The 14,574-nt window shown below is 43.6% G+C and overlaps 1 long non-coding RNA gene across 1 annotated transcript in view; it reads left to right on the forward strand.

Annotated features, from left to right (window-relative positions):
- Positions 1–1,929: 1,929 nt before the first annotated feature.
- Positions 1,930–14,574, forward strand: part of LOC142851163 (uncharacterized) — a 35,031-nt gene continuing 22,386 nt past the window's right edge. Inside the window, exon 1 of the long non-coding RNA XR_012910746.1 lies at positions 1,930–2,036. This is a non-coding gene — a long non-coding RNA (uncharacterized LOC142851163). The remainder of the gene's footprint in view (positions 2,037–14,574) is intronic.

Consider the following 14,574-nt stretch of genomic DNA (forward strand, 5'->3'; position numbering starts at 1 on the left):
AGGAGGGCTGAGAACTTCTGGGTTAAGACAATTTCTTTAATTAGAATTCACAATGACAAAATAGAAGGAGAAATGGCAAAGTATGATGGAAGACATTTGAGGCGGGCACACCCCATCAAGCTTTTAGTAGACCTGCTTTCATTGTTTGTTCTTTAATCATCAGCTATTCCCATAGGCCTGACTAATAGGGAACATTTGAGTGAACACAGCCACGGGCAAGCCTGCAGACCAGATCCTTCCTCCCTGACGTTGTGGCTGACTTCATCCCTTCTGACTTTGCCCCACTTCCTCTCCAGGACTCCTGCCCTAAGTAAGTGTGAGCCTTTAACATTCTGCCTTTGGGGGACACTTAAACCAAACTGTGCTCAAATACTTAAAGAGCAAGAAGCAGAAAAATTGGAGGGAATTTCTAACTGGGCAGTGTGGGAATTTCCATTTGTATTTGAAATTCTGTCTTGCTCTGTGTTTTTAAGACGCGTTTATATTTGACTCCCACCACAGGGAGCTCTGACCGGGGGATTTCTGCTAGTGCTGCTGGAAGAAAGAAATCAAACTTAAAAGATTAAAGTGGCCCTTACTCAAGGCCACAACAGCCAGTTAAGAGGGCGACTATCCCTGGCTTCTTGCCCTATGTTCTTTTGATTAAAAGGATGCTTTGGGTCACTGAAAAAAAATAAGGTCTTCCCCCATAAGGAAAAGGACTAAGTTTTTCCTCTAGAATTAGAATATATAAATATATATAATATATAACATGAACATATAATATAAAATACAACTATATATTTATTTGTTTACATTTCTCCCTTGTCCTGAGATAGTTTTGAAAGTATATTGTTTCACTGGACACTGGGTAATTTACAAAGGGTTTCAAATGCAAACCCGCCATCTTTGTGTACTTACAATCCCTACTTTCTTCCCCTCTTCCCTTTTCGTGAAACATCACTCCCGAGTCATATATTTTGGAAAATACTGAGGTGAGCAGAAATGAACATAAATTTCCAGCAGGCCATTTGTTTTCTTCCAAGAGCAAGAATTTCCTTGATGTTTGGCTTGGTCCTCGGCTATGGAGAATGTCACCAAACATGAACATGTGTCTATAAGTTTGCACCTTCTGTAAGGTGTTTGACCTGGCTGTTCCCTTGATGACCCTGTCACTGTATGAAAGGTAATTTGGTGAGAGGGGAGCAGGCATGGAAATCTCAGGTTCCCCGCGGGAAACTGACAGGTGCCTGCTTGTGTTATTGGAGAGTAAGTCTTGGAATTCAGGAACTAAAGTCCTCCACCTTTTTTTTTCCTCTTCATAATATTGTTGACTTTTCCAGAATATTTTCACTTGCATATACATTTTAAAATTGGATTACTAGCTTTTGAAAAACCTAGATTGCCACAGTTTTCATTTGATTAGAATGAATCTGTTGTTAAATTTGAAGAGAATTGACATATTAAAAATATCGAGCCTTCCATGAACGTGGTGCATTTTCCCATACATTTGAACTTTTAACGTTTTGTTATTTTTGTCATTCTAACATAAAAGACTGTGTTTTTCATAATTTAAACTCAGATGTTTGATCCTTAGGACTTCAGTTTACTTCTTTCCCCATTTCTTAGACTCCTGTTTGCTTTCTTTCTTTTCCCACAGCACTTACGGCTCCAAACACATTAGATAACCTTACAGCTTATTTTTTTTTAAAAAAACTTTATTTAACCTTATTTCATGCACATTGATATAACGACGTCAGATTCTCTGGAACAGGGGTTACAGACAGCTGCGAGCTGCCATGTGGTTGCTGGGAATTGAACCCAGGTCCTCCGGAAGAGCAGTCAGTGCTCTTAGCCACTGAGCCATCTCACCAGCCCCTTACAGCTTATTTTTGTAATCAAACCATATTTTATTGTTAGGCTTATTGCGTATGTTCTGTTTGGTTCTGCAGTGATCCAGGTTCCCTGAAAGCCCAGTCATCTGCTTCGTTCACAGATGTAGCCAAGCTCTCGAGTCAGCATCTGGCACATCGGCTCCCAACGAATATTAAATACAGGTAATGAATACAGCTCAGTAAGGAAAGCCAAAAGGCATTTTAAAAAATTTTTATTGATTTTTATTGAGCTGTACATTTTTCTCTGCTCCCCTCCCTACCTCTCCCCTCCCCCTTCAACCCTCCTCCAAGGTCCCCATGCTCCCAATTTACTCAGGAGATCTTCTCTTTTTATACTTTCTACTTCCCATGTAGATTATATTTATGTAAGTCTCTCTTAGTGTCTGCATTGTTGTCTAAGTTCTCTGGGATTGTGGTTTATAGGCTGGTTTTCTTTGCTTTATGTTTAAAAACCTATGAGTGAGTACATGTGATAATTGTCTTTCTGGGTCTGGGTTACCTCACTCAAAATAATGTTTTCTAGCTCTATCCATTTTCCTGCAAAATTCAAGATGTCGTTATTTTTTTCTGGCTATGACCAACAATGCTGCTATGAACATAGTTGAGCACATGTCCTTGTGGCACAATTGAGCATCCTTTGGATAATACCCAAAAGTGGTATTACTGGGTCTTGAGGAATTTTCTAATTTTCTGAGAAATTGCCACACTGACATCCAAAGGGGTTGTACCAGCTTGCACTCCCACCAGCAATGCAGAAGTGTTCCCGTTTCCCTACAACCTCTCCAGCATAAGTTGTCATCAGTGTTTTTGATCTAGTCAAAAGGCATTTTTAAAGTTGGGATTTAATGAAGTGAACCAAACCAAAACAAATGCCACAACAATGCCTGACATAGTTCCTATTATGTTTTCTCAGTTTCCAAACCCAGTTCAATGTCTGATTTCTCTCTCTCTTCCTCTCCCTCTCCCTCTCCCTTTCCCTCTCCCTCTCCCTCCCTCCCTCCCTCCGCCCCCCCCTCTCTCTCCTCTCTTTCTCTCTCTCGCTGCTCAGTTGACCTCAGCCAGATTTTTATTTCCGTCATGGCATCATAACGGTTCTCAATGTTCCCAATGACAAGTCGAACTTTTCAGCCCACGACAGGCTCCTTAGAAATATAAAAACCAGGAAGTACAATGCTTTTATGCATTGAGAGACATGTTCATGGTCTGTGCGCTGGTTTGAATAGGAGTGGTCCCCACAGGCTCATAGGTTTGAATACTCAGTCATCAAGGAGTGGCCCTACTTAGAAGGATTAGGATGCGTGGCCTGGTTGGAGGAAGCGTGTCACGAGGCCGTGAGGTTTCAGAAGCCCAATCCAGGCTCTCTTCCCCCTGCTTGTGGATCCAGGTATAGAATTCTCAGCTACTTCTTCAGCACCATGCCTGCCTGCATGCAAGCATGTTCCCTTCCAAGACAAAAATGGGTTAAACCTCTGAAACTGTAAGCAAGCCCCAGTTAACTGCATTTTTTTTCTAAGATTTGCCACCATCATGGTGTCTCTGCACAGCAACAGAGCAGTGAATAAGACAGTCGATTTATAAGCAGATCTTCTGATGGAGAAAAGGAGCTAAATAGTCATGGGCACAGTTCCAAAGAGCAAAGGAAAGAAAGGTCTCGGGAGCAGCCTTGGGCAAGGCCTGATGAGAAATTCCAGAAGAAGGCCTTGCTCTCACAGATGACACGGTTGATAGCCCCTGAAGGGTTATTGCCCCTGAAGACAGTCCAGGAGGATGAGATATGGAGTGGAAACCAGGGGTGACAGACGAGGCTGTCCCTGTGGAAGCCTAGGTGTGTGTGTGTGTGTGTATGTGTGTACATGCATGTGTATGTGTGTCTGTGTGTGTCTAGAGGAGGAAGCCCTGGCTGAATGTCCATTGTTGACACATGGCCATGTCAAACACTAAGGCCTCAAGCCAATGGAAGAGTCAGAGACCTCTTCCGGTCAGGCTCAGAATGGCAATGCCTTTCCCTGTTCCAAGGATGAGCGTTTGCAAACAACTGACCAATGCATGCAAAACTACCACCTTCATCCTCCTGACTGTTTCTAGCCCAGACTGTTTGCCTACAGAGACTAGCGAACTCTTCCTGCTGCGCTGTACATAATAAACACACTGAGGTTCTGTGTTGTGTATTATGTCATTTATTAGAAAAAAAGTTAGATCCCCTCCTTATGCACATATCCAAACAGATTCCAGGAACACAAAAGACTGCAATGTAGAACTCAAGACCCTAAAGAAGATATGGGTGAACACATAACCTTAGGGGCATAGAATTTTTCATGCTACATCATTAGTTACTTTTGCTGTGTGCAAATCCCTAACAGAAACAACTTTCCAGGGAAAAGGCTTGTTGTGGCTCATGGTTTCAGATGGATTTCAGTTGCTCTTCTACAGAAGACAGGCACGGCGGCTTCATTTGTAGCATCAGGAGGGCAATGCAGTGAAGGTGTCTGTACCACGACCCAGGAAGAACCTTCAAATGCCTTTGCTAGCGATCGACTACCAGCCAGATCCCTCCCCTAAAGGCTCCACAATCTTCAAAATAGCACCAGAAGCCTACATGCTAAAAGCATCAGCCTAAGGAGGACATTCCAGGCTTAAACCGTGACATGTGATGTGATACCGTATAGAGAAACCACATAAGCAAATTCCAAACACCAGTAATAGCTAACGTCTTCTTAGGGATTATTTTGCGGGAGGACTTATATTGAGACCTTGGGTTACCTCATTTTTGTCTTCACAGCAGTGCTGTGAGGTAGGGAATTTTATTATCACCACTGTTTTATGAACAAGAAAGATGAGGCACAGAGAAGTTAATGACTTATGGTTACAACGGAGTTGGGTGTGGTAGCTTATGTAATCTCGGCAGCTGAGAGGCTGAAGCAGGAGAATTTCTGTGAGTTCCATGCTGACCAGAGCTACAGACTGAGACCCTATCTCAGAAAGGGTCAGGGGAGGATTGTATAGCAGGAAGTGATTGCAGTGGTCAAGTTTTGAACCCTTGTAGTATGACCTCAAAGCCTGAAAACTCAATTAAACACAACACTCGATACACATCTGATGTTTCTTCTCCAAGGGTGCTGAGATAGCCCAATAAGCTCCTAAATGTATGGAGTGTGTGGTAAACTGGGAAGGATGACACAGTGCTTGTCAATCGGGGTTCATCCCCACTTGCTAGAGTAGGGAAGGGAGGGAAGCCAACATCCTCTGTCTTCTCTTTGTCTCTTTATATTGTTGCTATTCATTTGCCCTCCTGGAACCCCTTCAGCTAATCTAGGTGCTTCTCCAGTCTATATCTATCTATCTATCTCTATCTCTATATAGATAGGTATATTCTCACATATATGGATACACATATAACTATATATAGCATGTGTATGTATTATGTATATCCTCTGAACTTCATAGTGTATAGATTCCACACTTGAAAACAAGAGAATTTAATCTAAAATGAACAGTAACAGATGTGGGTGAGAGAAGGCTCAACAGTTAAAAGCGATTGCTGCTGAGTCCAGTGACCTGAGTTCCATTCCCAGTCGCCATGAGAGAGAAACAAATCCTTTCAGTTGTCCTCCGACCTTCACATACACACCATGGCATATGCAACCCACCCCCCAAATTAAGAGAAAAGATTGACAATAGACAGGAGCTATCAATCACCTGGCCGTCGGCTGTGTTCTTCCTTCCCAGTGTCTCAGGGCTGTTAATAAGTGTGGTTAACCTTCAAGGCTTGCGAGGAGTTGCACATATACGCAGACTGAAACCAACTAATAGTTAAAACTGTGGGGAAATAGTTTGTGTAATGTCGTATTTAGTTGTGTGATGCTGGACACTCCACAAATCTTGCTCCACCGTACTTCTCGGTGTTTACTTTGGAATGTAATCGCTATCACAGATGTGAAGGAAAAGGAGCCCTGCCCGTTTCTGGAACTAGTTAATAGACGCAGATTTTTGCCACGGAATTCCCAAATCTGCTACTTCCTGGTGAACAACCAGAAATCGTGAGTGGCTCCCCAACGGGAAGAAAAGGCTGGGATTACTAACCACAAAATGTAATCTTCAAACTTTTCCATTATTTATTACTTCAAATTGTGTTTCATCTCAGAGAAATTCACTCTTACCAGCACCAAGGGCAATTTCCAAGGAAAAATGGAGGGGAAAAAAATCAGCCTTGGAGAACAGTATCTCTTCATCTTTCTAATTGCAGCAAGAGGAATGTGTGGTCGCTTTCTTACTAGGATATGTGGAGTGTCCTGTTTCCCCTTATGGGCCGGAACTGTCCTGGAAGCTGGGCAGACCGCAGCCCATCTCCACAAGTTTGCTCAGGTAGAGCCTGAGGAAGAGCCAGGGCCTCCTCTGGGCATTTCCAACTACGTTTCACCTCTGTGGCAGACTAAGTAGTGACATTACAGGCAATGGACTTTCTTACTCTTTAGACATTCGTACATAATGATTTTACAAAAGCGGTAGGAAGTTTAGTTCATGACTATAATATACCTCTTTTAGATAAAATAGTTCATTATTATTATATGGAACCTGCTTGTTACTGGGCTTGAGATTAAGACTGCATAATGTAAGGTATATTTGAGGGGAAAAAATCTTCCACTCTAGGCTGGGGAAGTGGCTCACGGCTTAAAGGGATCTCTGGGTTCGATTCACAGATCTCCAGCAAGGAGAAAGACTGGGTCTGTTGGGTTTGTGCCTGTAATTAATCATGAGCGAGAGGCAGGGGGATCAAAAACATTGTTACTACCAGCTCTGGGTAGCTGAACTTGTAAATGTGGACCAACATGAATGGATCCCTGAAGAATTTGTCTCCTCCATGGAGGCGAAGAGAGGGGGATTCTGTCTGGAATCCCTGAGCAGTTGGGCTGCAGCAGCCTCCTGTGAAGGTTGTGGCTCTAAAGGTTATCACCTAGTTTTCTTTTGGAACTGGTTGTAATCATTAAAACAGTATCCAAACTCGACAGGCTCAGCAAATGCTTGTTAAATTGACTGTAGTGATGCCAGCCTGTGACCTAAGAGATTTTTTTGTCCTGGACAGACCTGAGGATATCTGGGGAGTGGTCTCCATGAAGTGAGAAGAAATGACTGTTTGGGATGGGTCAGTGTTTCCCTTTTTACCATTCTGTTTGGGGTACCCTTCTGTAGCATCGCCAGATAATGGAAAATGCAACGATAGCTTCGCTGCCCGTCATCTGCTAATACAGGTAGAAAATGTAGTCTGGTTCCAGTCCAACAGTTATCTGTTGATCTCCTGCCTGTGTAAGACACTGTTTGATATGTGGGGGCAGTGGGAAGAAAGGCTACATGGCAACTACTTTCAAATCACGTTAGTTCAGTGGCAGATTCGACAGAAAGAAAACACCATCCTAACTGAATATAACCTAAGTGTCTGTCATCGGATTGGTGACAGGAATGAATAAACCGCTGATGTCATGACAAAATAGATTTCACACACAAACTATTAAGCAAAGAAAGCAGAAACAGAAAAGTCCAAATTGTATAATTCTTTTAATATGTAATTCGAAAACATAAACCCCAGGTTAGACTGTTAGCACCCACGATGTTGGCACCTGGGGGAGGAGGGCAGCATTTGGATTTAAAAAAAAAGGAAAGGATTTCTGGGTGCTTGCTGCATCTTGGTCTGATCAGTTTCTCATTTGTGTCTCTTGATGCTGTTTCATTACATGCTTACGTTTTCTGTACGTTTGCTATCCATCATTAAAATTAATGGCAAGGGCATGTAGATTTGAAAACCTTACCCCAGACCCTCTAAACTGAAATATCTACCAAGAATTTACTTATGAGAATCTGTGTTTGGCAAGCTTCCCGGGATTTCTGGCAAATTTAGATGCGAGTATTTGATTTCCAACTGCTGCTTTTAGAAACTCAATGAGATTTTATTTGACTTTTCTGCCCAAGGCCTCCTCGCTTTTCTTTCTGTCAGGGAAGGATCCCTGGAGATTATTGATGTCTTTATCATTTCACCTTGGTGTTCACCATAGTGCTATTAATGAAAGCCATTGCTACCTAACCACTGACTCTCACAGTCTCTGTAATTTTGGCAGGTACCGTCTCAAAAAAAAAAGTTTTTCCTCAAATCAGCATGAAGAGATGGATAAGCAGAGTGGAGGGTGTGGCAGTTTACTCTAGAAAATACATTCCATTCTGGTCTTTAAAGAGAACTTCGTATTGGAGCCAACAAGGGTATAACTACTAGATCGCAGCCTCTGAAGATCATGTAAATCATGCATTTCCTGAGGATTTTGCCTAAATACTGAGAAGTCAGGACAAGCAGAGATGGTCATGAGATGATAGCTTAGGTAGATTTCTTCTCAGATTGATTTCTTATTCATGGAATTACGTTGAGCAAAGCTGCTTTTGTGAAATATTAAAAGACAGATGACAATCTCCAAGAATCAAAGAGTAAAGCATGTTCTGAGAGATTGCGGTATGATAAGAGCTGACAATGTACAAAAAAAAAACCATTTTGGCTGCTGAGACAGAAGAATGAGGAACAGACAGAAAATGAATCATTCCTGTTTTCCCAAAGTGGTTAATATTAAACAAAGGTTTGTGTGTGAGTTTAACTAAGTCCAAAAATGCACAAACTTCCTTTTTCAGCAGTCAGTGATACCACGTCAACGTTACGTTCTTTTTCTGTCCCAAATCACATGGCCACTGCTCCTGGTGGCAATGCTGACCCTCTTCACACTGCCCACATCCCAGAACTGGCTTCTGCAGAATCGTAGGACTACTTCTGGGGCCTAGCAATGGGTATCTCAGAGACTTCTTCCCATTCCCTGAAAAGCGGTTGCACATCCCTATTCTACAAATGGAATGGTGAATGGTCTTCCAGGAACAGAAGTTATCAAAAACCCCAACTCCAGACTGATTTCCTCAAGGGAGCAGGAAGCCTTGGGCCTGAGGCTTATAGGGTAGCATCTTACAGCAAAACGTCTTGGACTCCCTTAATCTAAGATTTTCTGTCTCCAGGGTAGAGGTAGTGAGAGCACCTACCTACATACCTGTTGGGATCATGTGACACAGGTATGTAAACTCCGTGACATAATGCTCGGCACGGTGTGATGGAGGAAGGTCATTGGCTAATAAAGGAACTGCCTTGGCCCATGGTATTGGTTAGGACATAGGTAGGTGGAGTAAACAGAACAGAATGCCGGGAGGAAGAGGAAGTGAGGTCAGACTCCGCAGCTCTCCTCTCCAGAGCAGACGCTTTAGAGAGACACCATGCCCCGATCCCGGGCAGACACACGCCATGAAGCTCTGACCTAGAATCTTCCCGGTAAGACTGGTGCTCACAGATTATTAGAGATGGGTTGATTGGGATATCAGAATTAGCCAGTAAGGGCTAGAGCTAAGGGCCAAGCAGTGATTAAAAGAATACAGTGTCTGTGTAATTATTTCAGGGCATAAGCTAGCCGAGCAGGGTGGGGTGTTGGGGACGCAGCCCCGCCGCCGCCCATATTACTACAACGGTGAAACTGTCCAAGAAATGGTAACGTCTCCCGCTCCAGCTTCTCAGCACCTCGTCACTTTGGGAACTGAATTGTGGCCAAATTGCTACCCTGAGACTTTAAGATCCCTCAAATAGACCCTTTCCACTCTACTGCTGCTTGCTTCTAGCCCTAGGTACATAATAATCTGACATAAAATGTTATAAACTGTTTGACATATGAAAAGTGTGTGTGTGGGGGGGTGCCTTCAATCCTTGCACTCCATGCTCTGAGATTTCCAGGCAAGCCAGTCTATAAGGATAGCCAGGGTTCTGTCACACAGAGAAACCCTGTCTCTAAACACAAAACAAGCCAGGCGGTGGTGGCACATGCCTTTAATCCCAGCACTCGGGAGGCAAAGGCAGGTGGATTTCTGTGAGTTCGAGACCAGCCTGGTCTATAAGAGCTAGTTCCAGGGCAGGCTCCAAAGCTACAGAGAAACCCTGTCTTGAAAAACCAAAAAAAAAAAAAAAAAAAATTGTTGTCTATAGTAAATTTATTTTGCAGACAATGTGATTTTTTTTTCTCTTGTTAAGTTTCATTAAGGAGACTTCTTATCATACATATCACCCTTGATTGGGAAACTGGCAAGAGAAATTACTAATTTGTCCTAAGAATGCTTCCTCCCCCATTGTCAGCATGCCTGCTATATTATGTGTCTGTCCTTTAACACTTAGTGGGCTGGTAGAACAAAGCACCTTGGCTGGGTCGGGGCTGGGCTCGGGCAAGTCAGATGAAACCGTCAGGCCCTGGTTTGCAAGGTGGTTAAGGAGCCCCTAGAACAAGAGGCTTGGATCTGGCCTATCAGTGAGTTCAGACAACACACCTCTTGTGTTTCAAAGTGGATGGATGGATAGTCATCACCAAGAGGATGCTGTGACCCCTGGATGCACCGTTAGTGCGTACTAAAGCTGCCAATGGAAAGACTGTCCTAAGCACGTCACACTCTGAGGCTGGATCAAGTGGGGTCAGCATCTCACATCCATGGCTCCTTTCATGGGTATTCACAGGCGCTTTGGAAGGCTCCAGGAAACAGCTTTGAAGGAGAGATTCTGAGAGACTAGACTGCCTGTGGTCAAGCAAATTAAGAGGCTTACGGCTGATGAAACTTGAATATTAATGCTAATGTCATTTATTGTTCTAAAGGCAAATGAAAGCTGAGCTATTTTGGATTGCTTTTTTTCTCCCTCTAAAGTCTCAGCATCAGAGGACTTATAAAAAGAATGCTGATTTCTTTATAAAGAAAACAACATGTTACACACTTCAGGGCCAGTCATTGCGTCCTGTACCTATGTGTGTGTGTGTGTGTGTGTGTGTGTGTGTGTGTGTGTGTGTGTATACACACATATACATATATCCATAAAGCCAGAGCCATGCAGGGACATGGCAGATGCTAAAAGAAGAATTAATAATTAGATGTATTGTTGATTGTTGTTCTGGGCACGGAGGTTTAGGGAGCTCATTAGTGGATTGTGGTTTCTTCTTGCAAGCACTGGATTCTCTGCCATGACTCATAATAACAGGAAGACTGATGAAATAGCTCTAGCGGTAACTGGAATGCGCTCTCTTTATGACTTACAGTGAGATTCACTCACATCAGAGTCAGATATGATCAGGGCTGAACAGCAACCAAAACGGTGAAGCTTGTTTGCGGTAAAATGATATTTTACCTTTTTGAGCCCCCCACCCACCCCAAATCAGAGAATGATTCAGCACACAGTACCCGTGCAGACGACTGAGACCCCGAAAGGGGCTCGTTCCAGGGAGGCACAACCCCTTACCGCTAGGACGGGTATCCAGGCATTTCTGTTTCTATATTTTATGGAATAGTTAGAAGATAGCTGGAAACTTGACTAATTAGGTAAAACTCTTCTTGTGCCTTTTTTCTACAAAACTCCTGTGAGTTTGGGGAGTCTGTTGTGTTTACTTATTGTTTGAGAGAAACAAGAGCCTCTGTTATCTTCTGGGACCGAGGAAATCCCTTGTCACTGGGCCAGGAGAGAAATGACATTACCAGGTTTCCGCTCCTCTTGGAAAGCGGGTGATTAGTCTGAGTGGGTCAGCTTCAGTTGAGATTTTTTCCCTGAATACTTTCTCTTTGAGGTTCCCTCCCCTCCCCCCACCAAATTCAGTGTTACTGCTTAGATAATTTCTGTAATAAATTATAAAATTGGGCATCTGCAATAAAAGCCATCATGTCTCTGAGTCCTTGAATTTTTTGTAAGAGGGTCTAGCTATATAGTCCAAGCTCACCTTGAACTGTCTCAGCCTTTCTGGTGCTGGGATTACATGGCCAAGTAAGCTCCACATTGTCCTTGATTTTTAACTTGGTAGCTGCGGTGGTTTGAAAGGAAATGCCCCTAAAGGGTAAGGCACTATTAGGAGGTGTGGCCTTGTGTAGTAAATGTGTCCTTGTTGGAGGAGGTACATCATGATGGAGGTGGGCTTTGAAGTCTCGTGTATGCTCATCACACCACACCGTGTCTCACACCATTTCCCGTTGCTTGTATATCAAGATGTAGCCAGCAAGTATATGCTCAACTATGTTCATAGCAGCATTGTTTGTAATAGCCAGAACCTGGAAACAACCTAGATGCCCTTCAATGGAAGAATGGATGAAGAAAGTATGGAATATATACATATTAGAGTATTACTCAGCAGTAAAAAACAAGGACTTCTTGAATTTTGCGTACAAATTGATGGAAATAGAAAACACTATCCTGAGTGAGGTAAGCCAGACCCAAAAAGAGGAACATGGGATGTACTCACTCATATTTGGTTTCTAACCATAAATAAAGGACATTGAGCTTATAATTCGCGATCCTAGAGAAGCTAAATAAGAAGGTGTATCCAAAGACAAACATATAGGCATCCTCCTGAATATTAACCTCCATCAGGCGATGAAAAGAGACAGAGACAGAGACCCACATTGGAGCACCGGACTGAAATCCCAAGGTCCAAATCAGGAGCAGAAGGAGAGGGAGCACGAGCAAGGAACTCAGGACCGCGAGGGGTACACCCACACACTGAGACAATGGGGATGTTCTATCGGGAATTCACCAAGGCCAGCTGGACTGAGTCTGAAAAAGCATGGGATAAATCCGGACTCTCTGAACATAGCGGACAATGAGGACTACTGAGAACTCAAGAACATTGGCAGTGGTTTTTGATCCTACTGCACGTACTGGCTTTGTGGGAGCCTAGGCAGTTTGGATGCTCACCTTACTAAACCTGGATGGAGGTGGGCGGTCCTTGGACTTCCCACAGGTCAGGGAACCCTGATTGCTCTTCAAGCTGATGAGGGAGAGGGACTTGATCGGGGGAGGGGGAGGGAAATGGGAGGCAGTGGCGGGGAGGAGGCAGAAATCCTTAATAAATAAATAAATTTAAAAAAATATAAAAAAATAATCATATCCCCCCCCCCCCCACACACACACAAAAGATGTAGCCAGCAGCATGTCTGCCTGCCTGCGGCCATGCTCCCCGCCATGATGATAATGGACTGAATCTCTGAAAATCTAAGCAACCCCATTGAAATGTTTCTCCTTTACAAGAGTTGTCATGGTCGTGGTGTCTCTTCACAGCAATAGAAACCCTAAAACAGAGCAGGGTTTGTATCTCAGTGGCACAATGTTTGCTAGCATGTGTGAAGCCCTATGTTAAATCCCAAGAGCCACAGAATAAAGTAAAAAACAGTTGGAATCATAGTGTTGCTTTGCTTGTCTCTTCTCTCCTCCACCTCCACCCCCCATTGTAAAATGGGGGTGGGGAGGACTGGAAAGGGAAGCTGGAATAGGCCTTACTACTCCTTTCCATGCTTCTCGTAGTTCCCCAACGAGTGTTACTTGCCAAGTGTCTACCGTGAACCAGGCAAGTTGTCAGCAGAATCTTATTTCATCCATGCAATAACCCTCTGCGGGAGCTGGTACTACTGTCCTGGTCCTCGTCATGACTACATGGAGCTCAGACCTTTAGAAGCCAATTTACCCCCAGTTCTGTTTTACTCCTGCACCTCAGAGGACAAGACTGAATTAGACACACAATCGAAGGCCTTCTCAGTCCCCTGGCTTCTGGCAGAGCCATCTAGTTTTAGGGGAGGAAAACAGAAGACAAGAAAGGCCAACATAGGGATCTGAGCAAAGAAAAAGCAAGGAGCCTTTGGGAAATGTAGGGAAGATGTTTTAATTTCATTTCTGTTACTGAGATAAAATACCCAGACTCAGAGCCATGTCGGAGAGAAAAGGGTTTGTTCGGCTTACAGTGAGTGACAAGATACAGCCCACTGTTTTGAGGAAGTCAAGACAGGAACTCGAGAAGCCAGTCACATCACATCTACAGCCAAGAGCGAGCAGAGAACAAATGCATCTTTGCTTGCACTAAGTGAGCTTTCGCCTCTCTCATTCCCCACTGCCACACCTAGGGAAAGGTGTCACAATGAGCTGGGTCTTCCCACATCAAGTAACAATCAAGATAATCCTCCTCAGGTCAACCCATTCTAGATTGTCAACTAAAGTTGACAGTTAAAACTAACCAGCACAATGTGTGTGTGTGGGGGGGGGGAGTCCAATCAAAATCAAATAAAGTACCAGAATTAGCCCCCATGGTTCAACTGTTTTGTAAAGGGGGATATTTTCTGGTCTTCACTGGAAGTTGGCCAAATATTAATATGTAGAACTCTGCTCTAATAGTGTTGCTTTCTCAACGACTTCGAAATACAAGCTTTTTGGATACAGAGGCTTTCCCAGGAAAGGAGAGGACAAGACTCTTACGTTGTCTCCACCAGTCTGCTGGGAGAACAGTCCCTTTTTCCCCTCCTCAATCTCCAGCCCCTTACCTGTTCCACAGTCTCTGTTGTATCAGAGTGGATGACCATGCTGTACCCAATGTGTGCAAGATAATGTGGGGTGCAATACAAAGAGAGCATTGCTTTTTCTGTAGAGCCGTGGCTCTCAACCTTCCTAGTGCTGTGACCCTTTAATGCAGTTCTTCATGTTGAGGTGACCTCCAACCATAAAATTATTATTATTTTTTTTTTTTGGTTTTTCGAGACAGGGTTTCTCTGTCGTTTTGGAGCCTATCCTGGAACTAGCTCTTGTAGACCAGGCTGGTCTCGAACTCACAGAGATCCGCCTGCCTCTGCCTCCCGA

Source organism: Microtus pennsylvanicus, chromosome 5, assembly GCF_037038515.1.
Source record: "Microtus pennsylvanicus isolate mMicPen1 chromosome 5, mMicPen1.hap1, whole genome shotgun sequence".
NCBI classification, from domain to species: domain Eukaryota; kingdom Metazoa; phylum Chordata; class Mammalia; order Rodentia; family Cricetidae; genus Microtus; species Microtus pennsylvanicus.